Source organism: Camelus dromedarius, chromosome 31 (genome assembly GCF_036321535.1).
Source record: "Camelus dromedarius isolate mCamDro1 chromosome 31, mCamDro1.pat, whole genome shotgun sequence".
NCBI classification, from domain to species: domain Eukaryota; kingdom Metazoa; phylum Chordata; class Mammalia; order Artiodactyla; family Camelidae; genus Camelus; species Camelus dromedarius.
This window is the reverse complement of record NC_087466.1, coordinates 1,053,893-1,078,303: the sequence shown is the minus strand read 5'-3', so window position 1 is coordinate 1,078,303 and position 24,411 is coordinate 1,053,893. Positions and strand designations below refer to the sequence as shown.

General features: G+C 43.2%; 1 non-coding gene and 1 pseudogene across 1 annotated transcript; one reads left to right on the top strand and one right to left on the bottom strand.

Moving 5' to 3' along the window:
* Nucleotides 1–23,198, top strand: part of LOC135319719 (insulin-like growth factor 1 receptor) — a 54,425-nt pseudogene extending 31,227 nt beyond the window's left edge.
* On the bottom strand, nucleotides 5,807–5,936 carry LOC116151684 (small nucleolar RNA SNORA18). The gene has a single exon (XR_004135196.1). It is a non-coding gene; the product is annotated as a small nucleolar RNA SNORA18 (small nucleolar RNA).
* Nucleotides 23,199–24,411: the final 1,213 nt, after the last annotated feature.

Sequence of the window (24,411 nt, the reverse complement as noted above, 5' to 3'; positions counted from 1 at the left end):
GGTTCATCTTTAGGTCTTACTGCTCCCTGGAGCCCCGGCTGGTCCAGTGAGGGAGCTGGGGTGCAGGCAGTTGTGGCAGCTGTGGAAGCGGGATAAGGGAGGTACCCTGTGTGAGCCTGTGAATTTGCTCCCAACTCCTTGTGCCCTGCCCTGGGGGCGGTGTCTGCTGCCCCAGGTCGAATGGAGGCACATCCCCAGGTCAGCGATTTCGGGATCCTTTCGCAGTTTGGTCAGGGAGTAGTGGCTGCTGAGGCGGAAGGGGGACTGCCAGGTGTGAGCCCCTGGATTTGTCCCCATGTCCCCTTAGCCCTGGCTGGACTGGGGCATCTTCTTCCCCCCGTTAGAGGGACACGCATTTGGTGGTTAGCTTGCTCCTGGGAGGCCTGCGGGGTGTGGTCAGGGGTCGAGTCATCGGTGGTGGCCGCAGCAGCTGTGAGGAAAGAAGGCCTTGCCCCAGATGCTCTTGGTGGGCTTGCTCCCACCTCCCCTGCAGCCTGGCCTGGTGGCGCCCTCTACCGCCCCAGGTTCCTGGGACGCAGGGTAGGGGTCAGCCTGCTCCTGGGAGGCGGGCTTCTTGAAGTGTGAGTAGAGACAGCAGGAAATGGAAGCAAATGCCTGCTGTCGGGTGGGGCAGCCCCAGTCCAGCCGTCGCATCCGCCGCTACGGCCACCGCCGCTGCCGCTTCGCCTCCCTGACCACACCGCGCCTGCCTCCCAGGAGCAGGCTGACAGGGAGGGATTCTTTCCAGGAAGCTGGGGTAGCAGAGGCTGCTCCATGCCAGGCAGCGGGGGAGATGGTAGCAAGTCGACTGGCTCTCCCAGGGCAGCCTCCTCCGCCCGCTGCCGTCGCTGCTGCTTCCTGCTGTCCATCCCTGGGTCGGGCTGCACCCTCCCACCCGGCAGCACCATCAACCACACAGAGCCCACTGGCGAGCGGTATGCAGCCCGGGACCACCCTGACCCATGGGCTCAGACGAGACACTGGACGTGGGGGTTAGAGGGGACGGGAGTGGGGCAGGGCGCCCAGGCAGGATTTGGAACGGCCTCTAGCCCCACCCCCCAGGCCCGGGAGCCTGGGACACAAGGCTGTGTGCCCGCAAGCTGCCTGGGATCCCTGTCTGGCGGTTGACACCCTGGTGATCGGAGCCCGGACGGCCCCGCCCCCGTTAGGTGAAAGGTGAGGGGTGAGGGGGGCAGCTGGGTTAGGGGTGCACTACAGTTGTTGGGGATCCCACGGTGAAGGGGGACAGGCTGAGGGGTGAGGGGGTCGCTAGGAGTGGAAGTGACCCAGTTGAGGGCCGCTTGGAGTGGGGGGACCCGGCTGAGGGATGGGGGTAATCCCGGGGTGAAGGGTGAGGGGACTATCTCTGTAAGGTGGGGGACCTGGGGTGAGGCATGAGAGGTCAGCTTGATTTGTGGGGGCTGTAGCTTAGGACCTAGTGGGGCACAGTCTGGGGGCGGGGACTTCGGTGTGAGGAGAAGGAGGCTTGTCTTTGTGCGATCATTTGGGGACCAGGCCTGGCCGGGGCTGGGGAGGCAGTGACTGAGTTGGGGGTGGCGAGCAGGGGGTGTGGGCCTGGGGGTGGTGGGCCTTGGGGTGTGTGGCCTGGCCTGAACCTGTGGTGATTCTACTTGGGTGCCGGGACCCTGTGAGTGGCAGGGTGGGGGCGTTGGGGTTGGGGGCCTGGCTGGCCCTGGCCGCGAGGTGGGCCCGCCCCATCGCCCCACCGCCAGGCCCCAGTCGCAGGGACCCTACTGCAGGAGCCCAAGACTGGTGTCCACGCGGAGGGCGGGAGGGGGAGGGGAGCGCACCGACGCGCATGTGCGCGGACGCGGGAGCGCGCGCAGAGCGTGTGGACGCTGGGCGGGAGCCGGGTGCTCCTGAACCAGCTCCCAGAGGAGGAATGCACCTGGGGCCTGGGCCACCAGCCGCTTGCTGTCGCTTCTGCTGCTGTCGCCAAGCAGGTAAGGGGGCGCTGGTCAGGGCGAGCAGGTCGAGGAGTCGGCAGGTGAGGCCTGGGCTGTGCAGCTGGGGAGGCGCACAGGGAAGGGTGCGTGGGTGAGGTCCCGGCCGCGCGTCCCGTTAGGGCCCTAAGGCAGGTCCCAGGCCCGCCGCCCCAGTTGTTTAGCAGTCACTGAACCCCACGTCTTTCTTGGCCGCCACTGATACAGGGGTTTGGGAAAGTTGGAGCAGCCCTGGGAGATGGGAGGGCGCTGGACTGGCCCTCAGGCCGTGGCCTTCCCGCGTAGGTGGACCTGCCCTGGGAGCGGAGGCCGCCCCAGACCCTGTGGGACACAGGCGAGCTGGGGCAGAATAACGGGCGAGGCCTGGGCCTTTGGGAGCTTGTTGGCCTGCTCCCAAGATCAAAAGCTTTTGACAAGTGTGTTTTTAGTCTTTTGAGGAATCTCCCTCCTGCTTTCCACAGTGGCTGCACAAAACTACATTTCCACCAACAGTGTAGGAGGCTTCCTTTTCTCCACAGCCTCTCCAGCATTTATCCTTTGTGGACTTTCGAATGAAGGCCTTTCTGACTGGTGTGAGATGATACCTCATTGTAGTTTTGACTTGTATTTGTTTGATAATTAGCAACCTTGAGCCTTTTTTCATGTGCCTGGTGGACATTTGTATGTCTTCATTGGAGAAATGCTGGTTTAGATTTTCTGTCCATTTTTGGATTGAGTTGTTGTTTGGTTATTCAGTTGTATGAGCTGTTTCTGTATTCTGGAAATTAACTCCTTGTCAGTGTCATCTTTTGCAAATATTTTCTCCCTTCTCGTAGGTTGTCCTTCTGTTTTGCTTATGGTTTTCTTTGCTGTGCAAAAGCTGATAAATTCATTTGTTTATTTGTGTTTTTATTTCTATTTCTGGAGTAGACTGCCCTAGGACAACACTGCTGAGATGTATGTAATATAATGTTTTCCCTATGTTTTCTTCTAAGAGGTGTATAGTGTGTTGTCTTATGTTTAAGTCTTGAAGCCATTTTGAATTCATTTCTGTGTAGGGTGTGAGGGAGTATTCTGACTTCATTGATTTACATGCAGCTGTCCAGTTTTCCCTACATGCTTTGCTGAAGAGACTGTCTTTACTCCACTGTATGTTCTTGCCTTCTTTGTCGAAGATGAATTGACTGAATGTTTGTGGGTTTATGTCTGGGCTCTCTATTCTGTTTCGTTGATCTGTATGGTTTTTTTTTTTTCTTCCCTCCTTTTCCAGTTTTATTAGGTAGAGTTACTACAGTTCGACTGCACACACACATTATATTGCATGCAGATACATAGATACAGTATACTGTACTTTTTTTTAGTTTACATGTACTACTTACTGATTCTGAGAAGAGATTAGGTTTTTAAACTTACATAGTTATTAAAGGAATAAAGCCAACTACAAAATAAGAATCAACAGAATATGGTAATCCAGTCATAAAGGACGGTCAGGTGTGCTTACACATGTTCAAGAAGTCAAAATGATAATTAGTACATTGGTGGCCTTATTATTATTGATATTATTTTTTAGATTCCTCATATAAATGATGTCGTATGGCATTTTTCTTTCTCTTTCCAGCCCACTTCACTTAGAATGACAGTCTTCAGGTCTGTCCGTCTGGCTGCAGATGGCATTATTTTCTTTTTGTGTGGCTGAGTAGTGTTCCATTGTATATACGTACCACATCTTCTTTATCCGGTCATCTGTCAGTGGACATTTGGGGTGTTTCCATGTCTTGGCTGTCGTAAATATTGCTGCTGTGAGCATTGGGGTGCATGTGTCTTTTTGAATTTTATTTTTCTCCAGATACATGCCCAGCATTGGGATTGCTGGATCCCATGGTAGGTCTATTTTCCTTTTTTTAAGGAACCTCTGTACTGTCCTCCATAGTGGCTGCACCAATCTAGACTCCACCAACAGTGTGGAAGGGTTCCCTTTTCTCCACAGCCTCTCCAGCATCTGTCATCTGCAGACTTCTCAATGGTGGCCATTCCGGCTGGTGTTAAGTGATATCACGTTGTAGTTTTGCTGTGCGTTTCTCTGACAAGTAGCGATGCTGAGCATTTTGTCATGTGTCTGGTGGCTGTTTGTATGTCTTCCTTGGAGAACTGCTTGTTTAGGTCTTCTGCCCGTTTTTGGATTGGGTTGCTTGTTTCTTTGATATTAAGATATATGAGCTATTTGTAGATTTTGGAAATTAGTCTCAGTCACATCATTTGCAAAGATTTTCTCCCATTTTGTAGGTTGTCTTTTCGTTTTGTTGATGGTGTCCTTAGTTGTGCAAAAGCTTTGAAGTTTAATTAGATCCCATCTGTTTGTTTTTGCTTTTATTTCCAATACTTCAGGAGCTGGTTCAAAAAATGTCTTTCTGTAATGTATGTCCGTGAGTGTCGTGCCTATTTTTTGCTCTAGGAGTTTTACAGTATCTGGTGTTACTTTGAGGTCTTTTATCCATTTTGAGTTTATTTTTGTACATGGTGGAAGAGAATGTTCTAATTTCAGTCTTTTACAGGTAGCTGTCCAGTTTCCCCAGCACCACTTATTGAAAAGACTGTCTTTTCTCCATTGTATATTCTTGCCTCCTTTGTCGTGGATTAATTGACCATAAGTGGGTGGGTTTATTTCTGGACTTTCTATGCTGTTTCATTGGTCTATGTGTCTGTTTTTGTGCCAGTACCATACTGTTGATTGCTGTAGCTTTGTAGTATAGTCTGAAGTCAGGGAGCATGATTCCCCCAATTCTGTTCTTTTTCAAGATTGTTTTGACTATTTGGGGTCTTTTGTGTTTCCATACAAGGTTTAACGTTTCTTGTTCCAGCTCTGTGAAAAATGTCATTGGTAATTTGATGGGGACTGTATTGAATCTGTATATTGCCTTGCACAGTACGGCACTGAGGCCATTCTTTCTTCAAACGTTTTATTTATTACCCCTACTTTCTCCAGGTGCTCCAGTTCTACATGTATTAGTCTGCCTGCAGTTACCACACAGCTCGCTGTCGTGCTGTTATTTAGTTTTCTTTCTTTGCGTTTCCTTTTGGGTATGTTTCTATTATCATGCCATCAAATTTATCAGTATTTTTTCCTGCAGTTTCTAATCTGCTGTTGATACCATCCTGTGAATTTTTCATCTTAGATACTGTATTTTTCACCTCTAGAGGTTTGCTTTGAATTTTTCTTATATGTTCTATGTGTTTACTTGGCATGGTTAATATTTTTCTATCAGTAACATATGGAATATGGTTATAATAGCTGTTCAGGGTCCCTTTTGAATAATTTTTTAGTGTAAAGCCATACATGCTATTTCTAGTTCAGTTTCTTTTCTTTAAGTGTAAAGAATTGTGTAACATAGGCAAAATTATTTAAGTCAATACTCTTTTTAAGAATTTCACATGTTCTGATTCCTTCCATTGCCCATCACCCCATCACCTTTGCTCCTCCAATGTTTGAGTCGTAATCTTCAGGAAAGCCCTTTAGAAAAGAATTTTTGCTCAGTCAGCAGTTGTCACGTCAGTCAGTTCATAATTCTTTCAAAAATTGGCCTTCTTTCATCTCCCGTGGAACATGGACACACTTCAGAAACTCCTCACCTGTAATCTTTGGGATCCAGTTTCCTCAGCCAGTTTACTTTAGGACTATTAACATATTTGGGGTCAGGGAAGATAGATCTGCCTGGTTCTGAATTTGAGACACTCTCTGAACATGCATTGAGTTCAAATCATACTGACTCCTACGCTTATCACACCCTGGAGCAGTACTGATTGTTGGGATGTGCCAGCACCTAAGATACAAGAGCTTGTTAGGTTTCTCATAGTTTATTTAGCAGCTCTGTCTTGTAGTTCTTTCCCACAGATCTAAGACGTAGTTCTGTGAGGAAAGGAAACCACATAGTTACCCTGTGAGGCATTTCCAACGGTTTAGGTCTACACAAAAAGCCCCATCAAGTGTTCCTTTTTAAAAACTTGAAGTATAGTCAGTTTACAATGTTGCACTAATGTCTGGTGTGCAGCGGAATAGGTCAGTCATCTGTATACACACATAGATTCATATTCATGTTCTCTTTCATTATAGGTCACTACAAGTCATTGAATATAGTTCCCTCTGCTGCACGGTATAAACTTGCTTTTTATCTCTTTTATGTGTAGTAGTATCTGCAAATCTTGAAGTCCCAATTTATCCCTTCCCACTACCGGTAACCATACATTTGTTTTTAGTTCTGTTTCTATTGATTCATTTTTCTGCTTATTATGGCTACCTTACCTCTAACGGTCCTAATAAAATAATGTTGACTGGGTGGCTTAAACAAGAAATTTATTTTCTCACAGTTCTGGATGCTAGAAGTCCAGGTTAAATAAAGTTCTGGCAGAATTTGGTTTCCCGTGGCCTTTCCTCAGTCTGTGCATGTGGGGAGAGAGACAGAGACAGAGAGAGAGAGAGACAGAGAGAGACAGAGCACACAAGTTCTAATGTCTCCTCGTCCTCTTAGAAGGATCCCAGTTCCATCAGATTAGGGCCTTACGTTTAGGACCTCATTTAATACTAATTACTTCCCCAAAGGTCCAAATACTGTCACATTGGCGATTAAGGCTTTAACAGGAATATTGGGGAGACACAATCATTCAGTCCACAGTATGGGTGCTATGTTTTTTTCTTTCTTTGCATTCCTGGTAATTTTTATTAGAAGTCAAACAATACGAACTTTACTTTATTGGGTGCCAGCTATTTTTATGTTCTTCTCAATATCCTTAAGCTTTGTTCTGGGATGCAGTTAAGTCATTTGGAGACAGTTCGATATTTTTGAAGCTTTCTTTTAAACTCTGTTAGCGCTACACCAGAGAAACCTTTAGTTCAGGGCTCATTTTGCTCCCCTCCTGGGGCAGTAACCTCCTTAGTGCGTCATACAATGTTCTGGGGACTGTGAGGTGTTGTACTCTGGCGGGGGTGGGGGGGATGTTTCTGGCCCTGCGTGAGCTCCAGGAATTGTTCCTTCTGCTCCTTTTAGGTGGTTCTTTCTTTGATTTTCGGTAGTTTCTTCATTCCTGTGCACTGATTAGTACTGGGTTGCAGATTTTTGAAACTTTTTCTCTGTAGCACCATCTCCTCTGCAGGACTTTGCTCGGTGAGTTCTAGGTGCCTTGGACTCCATAGACTCACAAAAGCACCTCCTCAATTAAGGGAGGCCACCAGGCTCTATCTGGGTTCCCCCTTCCTGTACTGGGGCTGGAAACGCACTTTAAGCAGTGAGTCAGGGCAGTGGTCAGGCTCATTCTCATTTGTTTCTCATTACTCAGGAGTCCTAGTCCTGTACTGCCTGATGTCCAGTGACTGAAAAATGGTCATTTATATATGTGTATATATATATATATTTTTTTTAATTTTTTGCAGGATTATGTTTTTAGCTTTTTCAAGTGATCCTTGCCTGTTTGAGCATGAAAATTTCTTTTAGAATCAAGGCAGGTTCTTCCCGGTGTTATCTTCAGCTTCGTCTCTCCCTATAGAAGATGCTTATGACCTTCGAATGCTGAGATGACTGAACTGAATGAAATGCTCCTGCTTATGAGGTCTAATTATGTGTGAAAAAGGGATGTTTGGCTATTTGTGGATTTGGCCACCTGTTTCTGATAGTTCTTAAAAGATAACTTAATAAATAGTATTTTTGTATATTAAACATTTTTTACATATAGTGCTTCAGAAGGCCACTCATTGTATCCCAGTTCATCTCCAGAGCCCTTGAGATACTTTTCTGTGTCAGAGTTTCCTGTTCCTCTCTGCTGATAGCCTTACACGTTCATGGCAATCACAAAGGATAGAGTGAACTGTAGACACTCTGACTAGTCACTTATTCATTGTACCTTTTTCTGAAAAGACTTAAGTAATATTTCTGACCCTGTATTCATAATTTTTAGTATTCCCCACAATGTGTTTGCTATCGGAATTCTTTACAAATGGAAATATAATAAAAATTCTGAAGTTTATCTCCAGAAATGGATGTTTTCTTTACTAAAGTCTCTGGAATGCAAATAGTAGGAAATCCTTGCAATGTTTACTTCCATTTTTTAGTTACCAGCCAGACAAAGAGAAAACAACTTACTGTGATCTCTCTGAGATTAGGCTCACACGCCACCCTGAACTTATGAGAGATCACAACACTAAGTAACAGAATAGTGTGTACACTTAAGAAACTAGATAGCGTCTTTTCACATAAATGAGGGGGGCGGGCATAAACGTTTTCTTTCACCTGATGTAACATTGTCATCTTCCTTTTATCTCTCAGTGTTGGAAGATTTGAAAACCTTGAAAGTGGATGAAGAAGCAAAACACAAGAGTCACCTGGAAACCAGCACCTGGGAAAGTCATCAGCTACCGTGTTGTGTATCAGCCCCATGGGGGCAGGAGACAGCTGGTGGCCAAAGTGCCACCCACAGTCACCTCCGCAGTGTTAAAGCAGCTTCAGCCCCAGACCACATACGACATCACAGTTCTCCCAGATTACAAGAGAGAAGAGGGGAAGCTTAGGCAAGGATCAGGCATGACAGGTACAAACTGATAATTTAGGGGGGAAAGTGTGCAATGTTTTAAAGGGCAATTAATGCATTTGCTTCCTTTGTAAATGTCTGAAACTGATTCCGTAATGAATTACATTATAATGTTTAGATAGGATGCCTAAATAGCACATGATTTTTACCTATCTAGTTCCTGCTGAAATGATTCTACATATTAATGTCTTCATGCTAATCTAATCTTCTGAACTGAGTACCCTTTATACTTCCACTTGGGCAGCGCTGTTATGATAGCTTATGCTTTCTGACTTAACCCTTTTTATAAATACATATTTTGAACTGTTTTGTTTGTAATGATTCCTGCGTATATCCCTTAGATATTTTGAATTCAGCTTACTATTATAGGGGCACTTAAATGCTCATAGAGACAAGAAGAGCTTGCTGCAGGCTGTGGCAAACTTACCTCACAAAGGAGGCAGGACCCTCACAGGTGAGTAAAAGTGTCTGGCGCGCTTGGAGCTCTTGCTTGTGGTCAAAGCTGATGGCTGAGTAACTATGTGACGGCTTCTCTTTTAAAAATCCCGCTAGACATGGCTTTGAACTTCATTTGCCAACAGAGCTTCAAGACCCAAGCTGGCATGAGGCGCCGAGCTCGAAAAATCGGTGTTCTCATCACTGATGACGTTGAGGCCCCATCAAAGCAACTCAAGGATGAAGGCGTGGAGCTGTTTGCTGTTGGTAAGCGCTGAAGAGACTGGCTGTGCCCCCGGGCATACAAGTGTGCTGAGGATAGTTTTGAAGTTAATAACATTTTCTGAAGCATGGACAGACAAGCAAACACATTTTCCCTATTACATAATTTATCAAAATGCTGTGCCAGGACGTTAGCTCGTTTTCTTCTTTTCTCCTTGTAATGATCTGAAACTCTGGCTTCTTGGAAGAGAGTAATGGGTCAAGAGGACAAATAGGATTCAGGAAAGTTTCTGTTTGACTTTCCACAGCACTGTGATTACTTTTGGCATCTGTTATTTTTAATTTACAGGAAAAACACTGAAGAGACACTTTTTGGTGGGGAATTGGTGCTAGGAGCATTTAGGAGAATCTAAACAAAATAGACTTTGGTTAATATTATTTTTTGTGTCTATTTTATGACTAGAGATATGTAGTCATCTGATTATTGAGGAACATCATATCTACGTTCTAGTTAATACTGAATACATAGGGGTAGCCCGTGAAATGTTGGCTTAATTCCATTGATTTTTTTCTGAGACTTGTTTTTTGATTTGTATGCATCCATTTTCCCAAGGTATTAAAAATGCTGATGAAGCTAAGTTAAAAGATGACTGCAGCAGACCCCGATGATCCCCACACATGCAACTGGCAGATTTTGCGTCCCTCTCCAGGATCCTGGATGACCTCACCCTCAACTTGTGTAACAGGGTCAGAGGTCCAGGTAAGGTTAGCCCAGGGTTTGTCACCCTCACCATGTTTGATATTTTGGTCCAGATAATTCTTTTTTGGATGGAGAGAGTGGATTCTTTTGTGCATTGTGAGATGTTTAGCAGCATCCCTGGAGTCTGCCCACTGGATACCAGTAGCATCCCCTGAGTTGTGAAATCTGCTTGCCTACTTATCCTTGACCCGCCTTGAAGACCTTTATGGACTGTTCTTGTACTGTCTCATCACCGGGATGAGCAGGCTGGTGATTAGCTTTCATGTCCCCTGCAGGTTTAATGTAACTGACTGTGATCGTACACTTGTTGTTTTGGCTTCTTTAAATCTTTGTCCTTACTGAACATGCTCAGATGTTCTTTTTTTTTAAATAATAGATTATTGTTCATTCCTTTGTTTTGAACATTTGTTGCACAATGTTGGGATGGTAAGATTTTGGTCAAAGTTTGTGAAGATCATGCTGAAATTTCTAGGGAGCAATTTATTTTTTTTTTTTTATTATTTTTTTTTTTTTGCCACAGATGTTTCCCTGGGATAATTGATAGATAATATGTTGGAGAAATACTCTAATATAATATTTTTAAAAAACAGCTTAACTTGGGTAATCTGGGGCTGACACTTAAAGTGTTGATTGATTTTTTTTTTTATTTTAGTGTCACCCAGGAAAATTGAGATTAACTCTAGTTTCCATCTGAATTACTTTGAATGTTAATTGTGAGATGGATGCAAATGTGGATTGGGGAAAGTTAAACGTGGATGGAAATGTTGATTGGAGAAATTGTTCTGTACAACTAAAGACTCAGGCTTCACCTTAGGTGTATGAAGCAGCTGCCAGAGCTCAAATTCATGCTGTGAGAATTTAATTCCAATTTAATTTAACTGCACCAATTTCATTTCAGTTATTTCAAGTGTTTTGTTTGTGTATAGTTTTTTAAGAACCTCATTTAAGAATTGTTTTTTCAGGCTTTTGTGTATTTTTTATTTGAATAATTAATAGATATTTTGGGGGAAGTGTGGATCGCATTTAAACACTGTACTTATTGGTTGTAAAAACAATTTTCCAACTCTTGGTTTTTGTTAAATAATTAGAACAGTTATTGGAGTTTACAGGTGCCTATTTTCTGTTATATTGGGTTTCTAGCCTTTTAGGCAGAGTATAAACATGTGCCCAGTTTGTTTTTTCTTCCCATATCTTCCTAAAAAGACCCATTGATTTTAACAGAGTAGCTTCCCAGCACACCTGTAAGTACAACTGTGGTAATTCCCTGTCCCCCCCCCCCGCTTTGTGCTTTAGTGCAACCTTTATTATATAACCACAAAAACCTGGGAAGAGAACTGTGCACTGCAGTTACTAGAGCTGCACTCTAAGTGAAGTCTTTGATAATAAGAGCTCCCTAACCCTCTTAATTGTTTTATTTATTTATGGAAGGTGGTGCTTCCTCTAAAATACATATATGCATCTCTTCTTATATTGCATATACTTTGCTGTTGTTTTGAAATAATAGTTGTATGGTGTTTACATTTGTGGCTTGATTCATTTCTTTTGAAAATCCTGTTTAACCATGGATTTGCTTACTCGGGTTGTTGGCAAAAGTGTGGAATTGCATCGGATCTTGCTATATTAAACAGATGGGAATATTAGATGCCAGAATTTTTCATAAGTGATTCATGGCTTTTGTGTTCACTCTCTGTATCGTCAGCTTCCTAGGGAGAGTTGTTTTTGAAACAATATCAACTCCTGGTAACTTTTCTGTAGTTAATTTGTATCTGCTCGTTTAAAGGCCAAAGTGGCCCATTTGACTCTGACTTAGTCGTCTGCTTTGACTTCAGTAGTTTCAATCCTTGTCCGCGCTACCGTTTCCTCTCACTTGGAGTTCGGGCACAGTTCCAGCATTTAGCGAAGACTGCAGAATAGACAAAGCATACTAGCTTCACTAGGTGGTTTTCACCAAAGTGGGTCCGAACAGGTCTGCGTTTGTGATGGAATGAATGATTACAAGTGTGTCTAGTGCTTTACAGTTTTTGAGACTACATAGTTTCACATACATTCTTTCTATATTATATTTTCATTTGATGTTGAAAACTGATCTCAGAAATCCGTTTCAAAATAGAATAGAATGCTTTAGCCAGTGAGGGGACCGGTCTTATGGGTCAGAATTTGCCTCTCTGTAGGAAGTCAGCAGGAGAAGACACCCTCTCTTTTCTGGCTCTGTAGGCATCTGGATCTGTTAATACACAGATGACAAATTTTGGCCAGCTTTGAAATTACATTCTTTAGCAGAGGAAACATATCATTAGCTCTGCAAATTAGCCTTGTAGTGTTCAGGGAACGCAGTAGGTGCCTGGCCCCAGATGATAAACTGCTACTGTAATTTTTATTTCATGTAATAGAGTTTAAGCATTTTTTTAAAGATGAAAAAATGGTTTGGGCAACTTCATGAATTGATATGATTGTTACATCAATTTACTTTTTAAAGAATAATTCATGTTTTCAAAAGGTGATATGTATATACAGTTAAATCATAGTATCAAAAGGTTTAAAATAGAACAGCAGTCTCCTTCTCTGCCACCCCCAGTCCTCCTGTCCACAGACAACCGCTTTCAGCTCGATTTAGTTTTCTCTCTCATATTTACCTACATCCATCTAAGTAATGTACTGTTATTTCTTAATTTATCCATTTTAGGTATCATCTCTTGACATCGTGCTATGGTAAATGAGGACATTAGTGTTTGCGTTACCCTCCCCTCTGCCCCTCTCTCCATTTCTCAGTATAATTAGATAACAATTTTTGATTAATATGGTGACTTTTTTTTTTTGTCTGGCATTTTATTTTTCCTTGAGTTAATAACTGCCTTTTAAAAAAATTGCACTTTGCCTTGTATACATTTTCTCCCAAATATAACCTATAAATCTGTCAAATGTCTATGAGTATTATTTTCCAAGGACTTTAAACACATAATCTCTTAGTGTTTTTTGTTTTTGTTTTTTTTTTTCCTGAAGACCTTCCCGGAGCGCTCTGGGTCCCATCTGAGCTGAGTCTTCTGTGGGCCGGCTGGACAGTTTTTATCCTGTGATTCCCTTGCTGTTCTCTTGTATTGGATCTCCCATTTCCTGGATCCCAGGTCTGTATTTTCCTTGGTTTATTATTTTAGACCATTTTGCTGGAGTACATCATTTAGCTCCCTTCTCGGGGGAGGCAAATTTTAGACCCCATGCAAGTCTGACATTTTGATTTTACTTTTATTACTTGATTGCTTGACTGACTATTAGTTTGGAAAGATTTTCCTTTTAGAATTTTGAAAGCAGTGTTCCTTTGTTTTTAGGCTTCCAGTGCTTCTGTTGAGAAAACTGATGCCCTCCTGATTACTGTTCCTTCGTATAGGTCTTTCTGCTTTTTTCCTGGAAACGCTTAGGCTATTCCCTCCAGCCTCGGTGGTCTGGAACTTCAGAATGATGTGTCTTCACATGGTTAGTTTTTCTCTTGCTGTCGTGGGCGCTCAGGGGACTTTTCAGTCTGTACGATGGAGAGTACACTCATCCTCCCACACTTAAATCTCCTCGTTACTGCCTTTCTCTTTGTACAACTCCTGTTAATTGAATGTTGAGCACCCTGGGTGGAACCTGTAATTTTCTTATCTTCTTATTTCTTTGCCTTTTGATTCGAGTTCCTGAGCTACTTCCTTTCCCCCCGCCTCCACTCTTTCTATTGAATTTTGATAATAATATTCTTTATTTAAGGGATTTTTCTCATTTTTCTGACCATTGCTTTTCCATCCATTCTGTTCCTGTTGTTTTGCTGTATCTTTTCTTATTACTTCTGGGTTTTAGAGTTTGTTTTGAAGCTTTTCTGTGCTCCCTGCATTGTTTCTGTTTCCTCTGGGTTCCTCTGTTTCTTTTCAAAATGATTCTCTCAGACAAGATGTTTTCTTCAAGTGTCTTGTTTTATCTTTGTCTATCTTTTCACAGAAGAGTGATGCACTGAACAGCTCTGTAAGTTTGTCTGTAAGGGTGAGGCTTGTCTGCAGTGGGCTTCACTCTGAGGTTAGGGAGCAGGCTGCCTTCTTCATTGGAGGAAGACATCTTTGTGGGGTTTTGTTTTTGTTTTTTTGCAGCATTTAGTTTTTCAGTCTTCCATCTGGGGGCTGTACACTTGGCCACTGATGTTCTGACATCAGGATGTAGGAAGTTGTGTGAATCGGTCGTTCATCACAGCACTTGGACCCCTTGTGTTTGGTCCCATCCTTACCTTTGCTGTCTGCTGTGCTCAGTGTCCCTGAGCCCAGAGCCCCCTCCTGCCTGCGCTTCCCTCTGCCGGCACTTAGGTCGTAGCTTCCTTCACGCTACTTAGGTTGTTACTGCTCCTCTAACTTCTTCCTGACTCTCAGAAATGTGTTGAAATCTTTTATCTGCTTTGCTGGCCTCACATGTTCTCTTTATGTTTGGGAGTTAATATCAACTTAATTTCTTTATTGTCCGGTTTAGTGGGAAGTTAGGCTGGAGAAGAGAGGGAAGCAAGAGGTTGCTCTGCCATACTTAATTTGGTGTCTATTTTTAAATGAAATATTTTTAATCCAGTTTTTAGGGCAAAATGGTAAGAAGTGGATCTGATTAGTTACCCTCCAGAGAGAGAAATCACTCAAACTGAAATTTTGCAGTACTGTATTTGGTAAAAGTTCAAACTCAGATTTACCTTCCCCAATGAACAGAGCAAAGCATTGTTGCTATTACCAGAGTCAGCAGAGAGAGCAGATAAGCCCAAGGGTTTGACTCTGCTTGGGAAGCCAGATCACAAGCCAGACGCTGGGTATGTAACAGAAACATAGTTGTAAAGCCACTTGGACCACTGCAGTCAATACGTTGTACTGTGTCTACTGGATTAGTTCATCCTCCATCAGTAAGGGGAAGTTAATGTCAGGTTTGTGGTACTCTTTGGCTCTGCACAACAGTAATTTAACCTCTTCCCTTGTGTTTTATAATGAAAAAAATGTTCTTAATTGGAAGTAAAGAATAAAATTTATTTAATCTGAAAAAACCTTTTTATTTTGAGACAATTTCATACTTAAAGAAACATTAGGAATAGTACAGAGAACTCCCATCCAGTTGTCAACATTTTCCCACATTTGTGTTATGTGTACATCTTCTTTTTATCCACCCTCTTCCCACCCCCAGCCCCTGCCCCCCTTCCCACTGCCCAGTAATTTGCAGACCTAATGTGCCTTCATCCGTAAATAGTTTAGGTAGCCCGACCCCCACCAAAAACAAAGACTTTATTTTCAGTAAGTACAGGATATTGGTCAAAATAAGGACATTTAATAATATTTAATAACTAGTACAATAGTATTATCTAATGCGCATTTCATACTCAGAGTTCTCCAATTGTTTCAGTAATGTCCTTTATAGTTATTTCTCCTTTTTTTGTGCCCCCACCCACCTCCCACAGATGTAATCCAGGATCATGCTTTTCATTTAGTTGAGATCAATCTTTAGTCTCCTTTAATCTGGAACAGTTCTTTATCCTTTCTTTGTCTTTCACATCTTGGGTATTTTTGAAGAATACAGGCCAATTATTTCATAGAATGTACTTTAATTCGAGTTTTCCTGATGCTGCTTTATGATTAGATTCAGGTTATGCGTTGTTTGGGTGGGAGTACTACAGAAGTAATCTGTCTGCTCAGGGCATCGTGTCAAGACGCGTGTGAGGTTGTGTGTCTCATTCCGGTGACGTTAACTTCTATTATCGTGTTAAGGTAGTATTTGCAGGGTTATTCCACTGTGAAATTACTCTTTTCCCCTGTATTATTAACAAGTAACTTATGGGAGATGCTTTGAGATTTTATGAATGTCTTGTTCCTCATCAGACTTGCACCCAGTAATTTAGCATCCATTGATGGTTCTTGACTGAATCAGTTATTGCTAGGATGATTCGAAGATGTAGGTTTTCTAACTCATTTCTCAGTGTATTTAGGGAATAGCTTTCCTTTCTCTCCCATTTGTTTATTTATTCATTTATTTTATTAACATGGACTCATAGATTTTTAATTTATTCTGTGATACTCTGTTACTTATTTTGAGGGTCAAATTGTTTTAGATTTGGCTAACGGGAGCCCCTTTAAGTCGTAATTTTGAGATGCCCCCATTGTTCCTGGAGCCCGTTCTTCCTGGCACAGCCAGGTGCTCCAGGCGCGGCCTGCCCTAGTCTTGGAATCAGTCACTTCTCCAGGTAGCCCTCCTTCTTTCTAGTGGGGGGTAAGATTTATAAACTAAGATTTCTCAGCAAATAAGAGCTAAGAAACATAAATAAACAGACATGTCTGTAGCTGTGTGTGTGTGTGTGTGTGTGTGTGTGTGTGTGTGTGTACCATGAGTTCATACTGTTGCCTGAACTCCGGTTCAGCACTGCAGGTCTAGTCTTGCTCTTTCTGTCCCCATCAGTGAGAATCTGGTTCCCATTATCCTCAACATTCGTACTTGTTTGCTTAGTTTCATAAGCACAGAAGTTAGTTCCGAACTGCTAACCCATACCTTATAACTAGAGATCAATATTTGTTTATAGTTCTTTTTGTCTGTATACTGGCAGTATATAAAGTATTATGTTCAAAAGTTGTTTGGGTTAGTTTCCTTCCCTCTTTTAATACACTTATTTACTTGATGTACAGTTAGCTTCATTTGTTTGTGCTTGATTTCCATTTTAGATTTTCTTCCTCTTTGTCCTTGCTGATTTTACTTTTTAAGTGTGTAAAACATGAGGATGGTCCCCAGAGTTAAAACTATAAACTATTGTACCAAGAAGTGTCACTACCTGATCCTTCCTCTCATTGCTACCCATCCCTGTAGACAACCAATTACTTTGATCTATCCTTTCTGTGTTTCCTTTTATTAAAAAAAAAAAAAAAAAAGCAGGTACATGAGTATTTTCTTATTTTCTCCCACAAAAGGTAGCAAACTAAGTATAGTCTTTTGGAATTTTCTTCTTTCATTTAATAGTATATCCTGTTTATCACTCCATGTTTGTAGTAATTTTCCTTAATTTTAACAGCTTCATAGTATTCCATTTGTGATGTCAGTGAATTTAAACATTCTCCTATGTTTGGGCATTTAGGTTGTTTCCAGTATTTTACAGTTGCAGAAAATGCTGCAGCTAACAGCCTTACACAGACATATATTTGTATTATTAGGTATCATCAGGGAAGAAGAAAAGCTTTAACTTTTTAACGGAGCAGTAATGAGTAAGTGATTGTATAATAATGCTTCAGCTCCTATCTTCCCATCTACTGTGATCTTACAAATGTAGTTAAGGCTGTGGATGTGAAATAATTTATTGTACTTAGATTTCTGTCCGGGAAACCTTGAGATTAGAGAGCTGGAAGTGGCCTTGGAAGCGTTTTTGGTCTAGGTCCAGGTTCATTTTAAGCAACTGTCTATTCCTTTTACATTCTGATCAGTGCGTTTTACCACCGAGTACTCAGGCCCAGCTGTTTTAGTGCTTTTCTCTTTTAATTTAATTCATGTTGGGTTCCTTCCTGTCCTGCTGTTAACTGGCTGCTCCCTGGGGTTATAGAATGGCAGTTGGATAAGACAGTTATACACAGGATAGAAACAAGGATTTGGGCGTCCATTTTCTCTGGTAGGTCTGAGCACATAATATTGAGTAGCATAAACTCAGGGGCGCATCTTGGATTCTTAGATAATGCTGCTGGCCCTCTTAGGTGGTTGATGATTCCCAGTCTTTTGTCCCAGCAAATGGGCATTGAGGTAGATGGTGACCTCCTCCTGCGTTGCCGGATAACCAGGCCAACATAGCTTCCCATCAGAAGGGCCATGAAAGGATTATGTATATGTTGAGATAATGATCCCCTCAACCTAGGGTTGCCTGGAGCCTCCAAGCAGGTCACTTCTGGCCCTGAGATGACGCTTCAATTTATGCACATGCTCTATACAGATGTTACCATTTTTTATGCGTATCCTGACATGGAAAAGGTTAGGAAAGTAGGCTAGAGCAATCTCAGATTAGCCTCTAAGAGCCAAGGACAGTGCCCCTTAGAGAAGAAACGACTTACTCAGAGTAGAAGATTAAACCTGCTGTCTGTAAAAATAAGCTGATCACCATATCTTAAATCTGGTGTGATTTGAAATCATTTCTGTTTACTTCTTTGCTGAAACAAAAGTTAGAAATTGAAAAAAAAATTTTTTTAATGACTTGGCCTGAAACCCCATTGTATGGATGTTGGAATACCCAAGGTGTATTTTGATTGGTTAGATCGGTGCACCGTGATTTGATCTCTGTTCTGAATACCTCTCCGTTAGGTGTATTTCGGTATAGTTCTGGCAGCTGAGTTGCTTCTCTGCTTAACATGTTTTATCTGAGTAGCATCTCATTAAGTTGTCTGAACCTCCTTGCGCATCTCTCAAAATGTGCTTCTGAAGTATTTGTTTTACTTAAAAGATATAAAATTTAATGATTCTGACATTAAGGTAGTTATAGTTGTTATCAATTTTGAAATAAGCTTATTAAAACAGACTTATCTCATTCATTCGATGTTTTCAATACAATTTAATTTTAGGTCAGATAAAAGAGGAGTTTCTGAGGGATTTTTGCTGACTTTGGCTTAGATATTTGGAATTTTTCTCTGAAAAGGAATTGTCAGCTGCAGGTCCTTTTAATGAGTGGAAACTCAGGGGAGAAGTTCTGAGAATTAGTAGTCACGGTATATGTGGACATACGTTAACTGCTTTGTACAGAGTCGCAGTCACCAGAGTTAACCCCCGGCAGCCGCTCTAGTCTTTTTAGTGTATGCTTAAGGGAAGGGAACTGAGCGTCACTGGGTGCTTTCTGTTCGCTAGGCCTCTTGTCGTGTACTGGATACCGTTTGTCTCATGAAAGCCTTAACCATGGCCGTGCGAGGCAGAGGTGGTGTCTGTCCTCTGTTGACAGATGAGGAAGCAGGCTCGGGAACCACCTCCTTAAGGCCGTAGGTAAGAGACTGGCGCAGCCAGCAGGTGAGCCTCAGACTGTTGGTTCTGGAGCCCGTGCTTGCTTCATTATGCCACGTGATCTCTGACATGTTCCTTTTGAGTCCACAGAGTAACAGTTGCTTTCCTAGTAGGGTAACCAAGTCAGTTTGGTACATTTTTGTATTAAAGAAGGAAGGAGTTCTTTTGGCAGGATTAGAAGCCAAGGGCAGGGAACAAGGCCTCGGTGTAGTTCAACCAGAATGACTTGGAGCGGAGTCCTGGTCACCGTGCCCGTCTCCTGCTTCCTCCTCCTGGGCTCGCTATGCACCATTTTTCTGAGAACTTTAAAAGTGTGAGTACTTCCTCAGAAATCCTGGGGGTCTGGTTAGGATGTGGGCTCTGAGCCAGCTACAGAGGCCTGGGATCAGACATTGCTGATAGGGTGTGATGGGGGTCAAGCCAGGCTGGCGGAGGACCACGTCAGGACTAATAGTAAAGAGAGAACTGGAAACAGAGATGGCGTAGGGTGTTCTCAACTCAGAATTATCTACAGTCAGTTTTTCAAATCCAACCTTCAATAAATGTGAGGCTTCCCAGAGTGCTTCTTAAAGAGCATAAGCCAGAGAGGCAGAAGGAAGGAAGGACAAGGCTCTGTAGCTTTAAATGAAGAGAAAAGGAATTCCTGCAAGTGCCAACTTTTTAAAGAATTTTTATCAAGAATTTGGGAATAGTGTCTTTGAGATTTTTGAAGGTTGTTTTTACAACGTAGGGCGACATTAGGAGTGTGGTTTTGCTCAAGAAAGAATTAGGTTGTCATATGGTAGTAAAATCTGGGTTTAAAATACTGACGGGATAAAGAAAGAACCAGTTTCAAGGATGGTGGCAGCTTAGTTGGTGATGGGCTGGCATGCTTTACTCTCGTTACCTCTGTTGCAGAGAGGATAGTCTGGTCTTCAGTTTTGATTCCTGTGGGGTAGAACCTCTTGCAGGCCCTCATCCTCACTTCTGCTAAACAGCAGCGTCAGTCATTCCAGCGAGTTGTTTGGCAGAGGTGAATGCTGGAAACTCTATCACTGATGCCCCTCCTTCTCCCGGTGTCCTGTTATCTCTTGCTGTGTAACAAACTGTCCTACATCTTAGTGACTTACAGCAACCATTTTATTTTGCTTATGATGTTACGATGGGTCAGGAGTTCAGGAGGAACTTGGCTGGTGTGGTATCAGCCGGAGAACCTGAGGCTGGAGCATCCACTTCCAGGATGGCTTCTTAACTCACGTGTCTTGTGCCTGTGTGTCCTGGTCTCCGTTTCTGCCCCTCTCCCTCTCCCACCTACCCCTCCCCTCCCCAGCCTCTGTGGAATCATATTCTGCAAGGTCTCTCTGTGTCATTTGGTTTCTCACAGGATGTTGGTCTCCGAGTGATGAGGCTCCTTACATGGTGGCTGGCTTTCCCAAGAGCAAGCATTCCAAGCAGTAGAAAGAGGAAGCCGTCATTTTCTGAAAACCTAGACCTGCAAACTGACACGCAGTCCCTTCAGCCATGCTCATTGGTCAGGGGACTGGCAGAGCCTGCCCAGGTTGCATGGAAGAGGACACAGGTGAGCCTCTGATGGGAGGCGTGTCAAGGACTTTGAGGTCATCTTTAATCTGTAGTAGGGCCTTTAAACAGAGAGGAGAGAATGGCTATGAGAAATCCTGAACTGTGACTTCACCAGAAAACAATTTACTCATCTAATGACTCAGGAGAGATCAACATTGCTCACCTTGAATAAGAATGGGACCGAGACAAGAGAAAACTGCCAGAGGAGGAATTTGGAAAAGATTGCCTTTCCGACCACTGCCTTCCTGCCTTGGCCCTGGACGCTGGGCTCTGTGATGTCTGTGAGTCCCAGCCGGCTGCTTCTGACCGCTGTGGGTGTGGGGCTCATGTTTAGTCTCCCAGGCTCTGCCTTGGCTCCCGTCCTGGGCCCTGGGCACCTCGTGTTACTCTGTGTGAGAGCTCTCCTGTTCCCCTGATCCAGGGAACCCAGCGCCCCCTCCCAGAACGAGCAGCCTTGGGTTCCGGTACTTGAGCAACAGGCAGTGGTTCTGGCTGCCCTCAGGCTGCTGTGGCAGCTCTGGCATTGCTCAGTGTAGCTGGCTTCCCTGGACTACGTTATGGCCGAGTCCCTGCTCTCTCTATGTGACGTTACCACTCTTTCCTCCTGTGATTTCAGAAGATTCAAGTTGAAGGTAGCAGAGACTTCAGAACTTTCAGCATAGAATAGGCTTGTGAACATTCAGTTCAGAGCATCCATGGTATAAAGAAGATTACATGCCTTTCTCCCAAACATTTAAAAATATGTCAGTTGGAGGGTAATGTGGGTTACTCCTGGAATATGTTTCTACTTACATATGTACTGGAATATTTATAGAATTTTTATGCTAATTCGGCCCTGTCCTGCGATTTCAAGAGGAATAACCATTTTACTACTGATGCTTTTATGTAGAGAGAGAGAGACAAACAGAGAGACAGGGAAAGAGTTTTGAGTAACTGCTACAAACATTTTTTCATTGATCATGTTTTTACGAACCTGTAGAGTTGTAGTCTTCGATTTTGGTGGATCTTACCACATGTTTAATAATTTAGAATAAGTGTATTTCATTAGGACAACATTTTAGTATCGGTATCTTTAAATTTAAGACATTTAAGTTTTTCTTTTATTATAGAAGAAGTAATGGGTTTGTTTTTTGTTACTCACTTGTATAAGCTGTTTATATATTCTGGAAATTAAGCCTTTGTCAGCCGCATCATTTGCATATATTTTCTCCCATTCGTAGATTACTGTTTTGTTTTGCTTATGGTTTTCTTTTCTGTGGGGAAGGGTATGAGTTTAATTGGGTCCCATTTGTTTATTTGTGTTCTTCTTTGCATTGCCTGGGTAGACTGCCCGAGGAGAATGTTGCTAAGATTTACATCTGAGAATGTTTTGCCTATGTTTTCTTTTAGGAAATCTATTGTGTCTTGTCTGTCTGCATCTTAATCCTAGACTCTAGATCTGTTCTTCAGTTTTGAATTTTGAGCTTCTTAGAGAACACCTACTCTAAGCGCACACGTCAGATTCAACATGTCTTAAACTGAATTCATAATCTTTTTCATCAGCTGACTTCCACTTGCAGCATCTCTACATACTCAGTGGGAGAATCATTCTTCCAGTCCTGGATACCCAAAGCCTTGGAATGGTCTTTGATTTCTCTGTCTCGCACCATCCTCCGCATTTTGTCAGCTCCCAGAACTGCACATTCTTGGTTTCAAATGTCCATTCCGATTGCTGATACTGTGATGAAGAGCTTTCATCCCTGATACTTGAATGTTTCCTTCTGTTGAGCTCTTGGATGTTCTCTCCCCACCTTTCAGTCCACCTACAGTTTCGACCCTCCAACATCTAGAGTCAAGTCAAAGACTTACCACAACCAGATCTCATCCAGGTAGTCTCGGCCCTCCATCATTTTGGCCCTACCTTATCTGTTCCAATCATTATGTGCCTTAGCCTCCTAGGGGAACCTGTGCCTTATCACAAGCCGGGAGAATCCAGCCTTTTCCCATCCATTCCTTGTATAAAACAGCTTAGAATTACCCCAGGAACCAGTTGGAGCCCCATCCCCTTCATAGAGTCTTCCCTATTTACTCCAACTCCTTCTAGCTTCTCTTTGTGTTCCTGCACTGTTTATGATCGGTAGCCCGTAATCTTGGCTTTGAGTGCTGATTTGGTACCATTCCCAGGTGGTTTCCAATGTGTCTCCTCACTTAGCTGGTAACTGGAGAAGGCTCCCGTGTTCAGCCTTCTTTAACCCTACCCCTGCTTAGCATCGGGCAACAGCGGGCACCCAGGGAGTGCTTACCTACTTGATTTATTCACAGGGGTGGTGGTCTGGAGTATAGCTAATAACTTTTTTTTTTGTTTTTTTATTGATTTATAATCATTTTACAATGTTGTGTCAAATTCCAGTGTTCAGCACAATTTTTCAGTTATTCATGGACATATACACACTCATTGTCACATTTTTTTCTCTGTGAGTTATCATAACATTTTGTGTATATTTCCCTGTGCTATACAGTGTAGTCTATTCTACAATTTTGAAATCCCAGTCTATCCCTTCCCACCCTCCACCCCCCTGGTAACCACAAGTCTGTATTCTCTGTCTGTGAGTCTATTTCTGTCCTTTATTTACGCTTTGTGTTTGTTTGTTTGTTTTTGTTTTTGTTTTTTAGATTCCACATATGAGCGATCTTATATGGTATTTTTCTTTCTCTTTCTGGCTTACTTCACTTAGAATGACATTCTCCAGGAGCATCCATGTTGCTGCAAATGGCATTATGTTGTCGATTTTTATGGCTGAGTAGTATTCCATTGTATAGCTAATAACTTTTAATTCAGTGTTAAAATTGAAAATGAGGAAGGCCTAGAAAATCCATAAAAATTTATCTCTATGTTCAGTTTAGTGCTTAACCTCAATGATTTTCTTAACTGTGCATTTACATTCACATAATGTCCAGTGTTTGTACATTTCCCTGAGGCAAGTAGGTGAGATGTTATGTTTGACTTTCACGTTACATCTCATACTGGACGTATTTGTGGAATGAGAAAACCTTCTTTTACAAGTACATAGCCGGAAGCCCAGAGAGACTTAAGTGTCTGACCCAGGGTCACCTGGTCAGTGTTGGGCACAGGCCAGGACCGCGGTTCACATCTTCCAGCTGATGCTGCTCCTCTTCCAGGGCCTTTTCATTCCACTGCTGGGAAATGTAGCCCCATCAGCCACATGGCCAAGTCACATTGCTGCCCCCTTACCTGCCAGTGATGGCAGTGCTAGGGAAAGTGGCAAAAGAAAGGTCAGAAATAGGAGGGATAAAAGCCATGGAAGTGCTGGAAGTGGATCCTCAGCCTCCTCCTCCCTGTTTGAGCACCTCACGTGTCCCACCCTGACAGTGCTGTTCGTTGTTGTAAAACATAGTGTTACCATCAGCCTGATCTTGCGTAAGACATGCTTTTACCCTGGTTCCTTCCCTGCTAGTAGTCACTGTCAGGGACAGAAGGTGCCTGACTGTGCTCTCTTTGTCATCTAGGTGGGAGGGAACGTGAGAGAGGGAGCGGGTTGAACTGAAGCCGAGCTTTTTACAGCTCTGTTGCTCTAGGATCAGAGCAGTTCCACTCCTGCTTTCATCACCTCTCCACCTCCGAGTCCCAGCCACCCTCTCCCCACACGCCACATCCTGGAGGAGTACTGGTGGTGGGTGATGCCCCCTCCTCCCTCCACTCTCTCACTGACAAGCCGCATGCATTCTGTCAACAGGTCTTGTTACCACTGCCTTTAATATCTATCCAGACCCCAGCCACTTCTCACCACGGCTCCTGCCTCCGCTGCTGCTTCCCTGCCCTGAGCCACTGTCCTCTCCTCCTGCACAGCCCTCCTCACTGGCTTCCCTCCCTTCATCTCTGACCCATATTGACCATTCTCACCCAGCAGTCAAGTGAGCCTTGGAAAA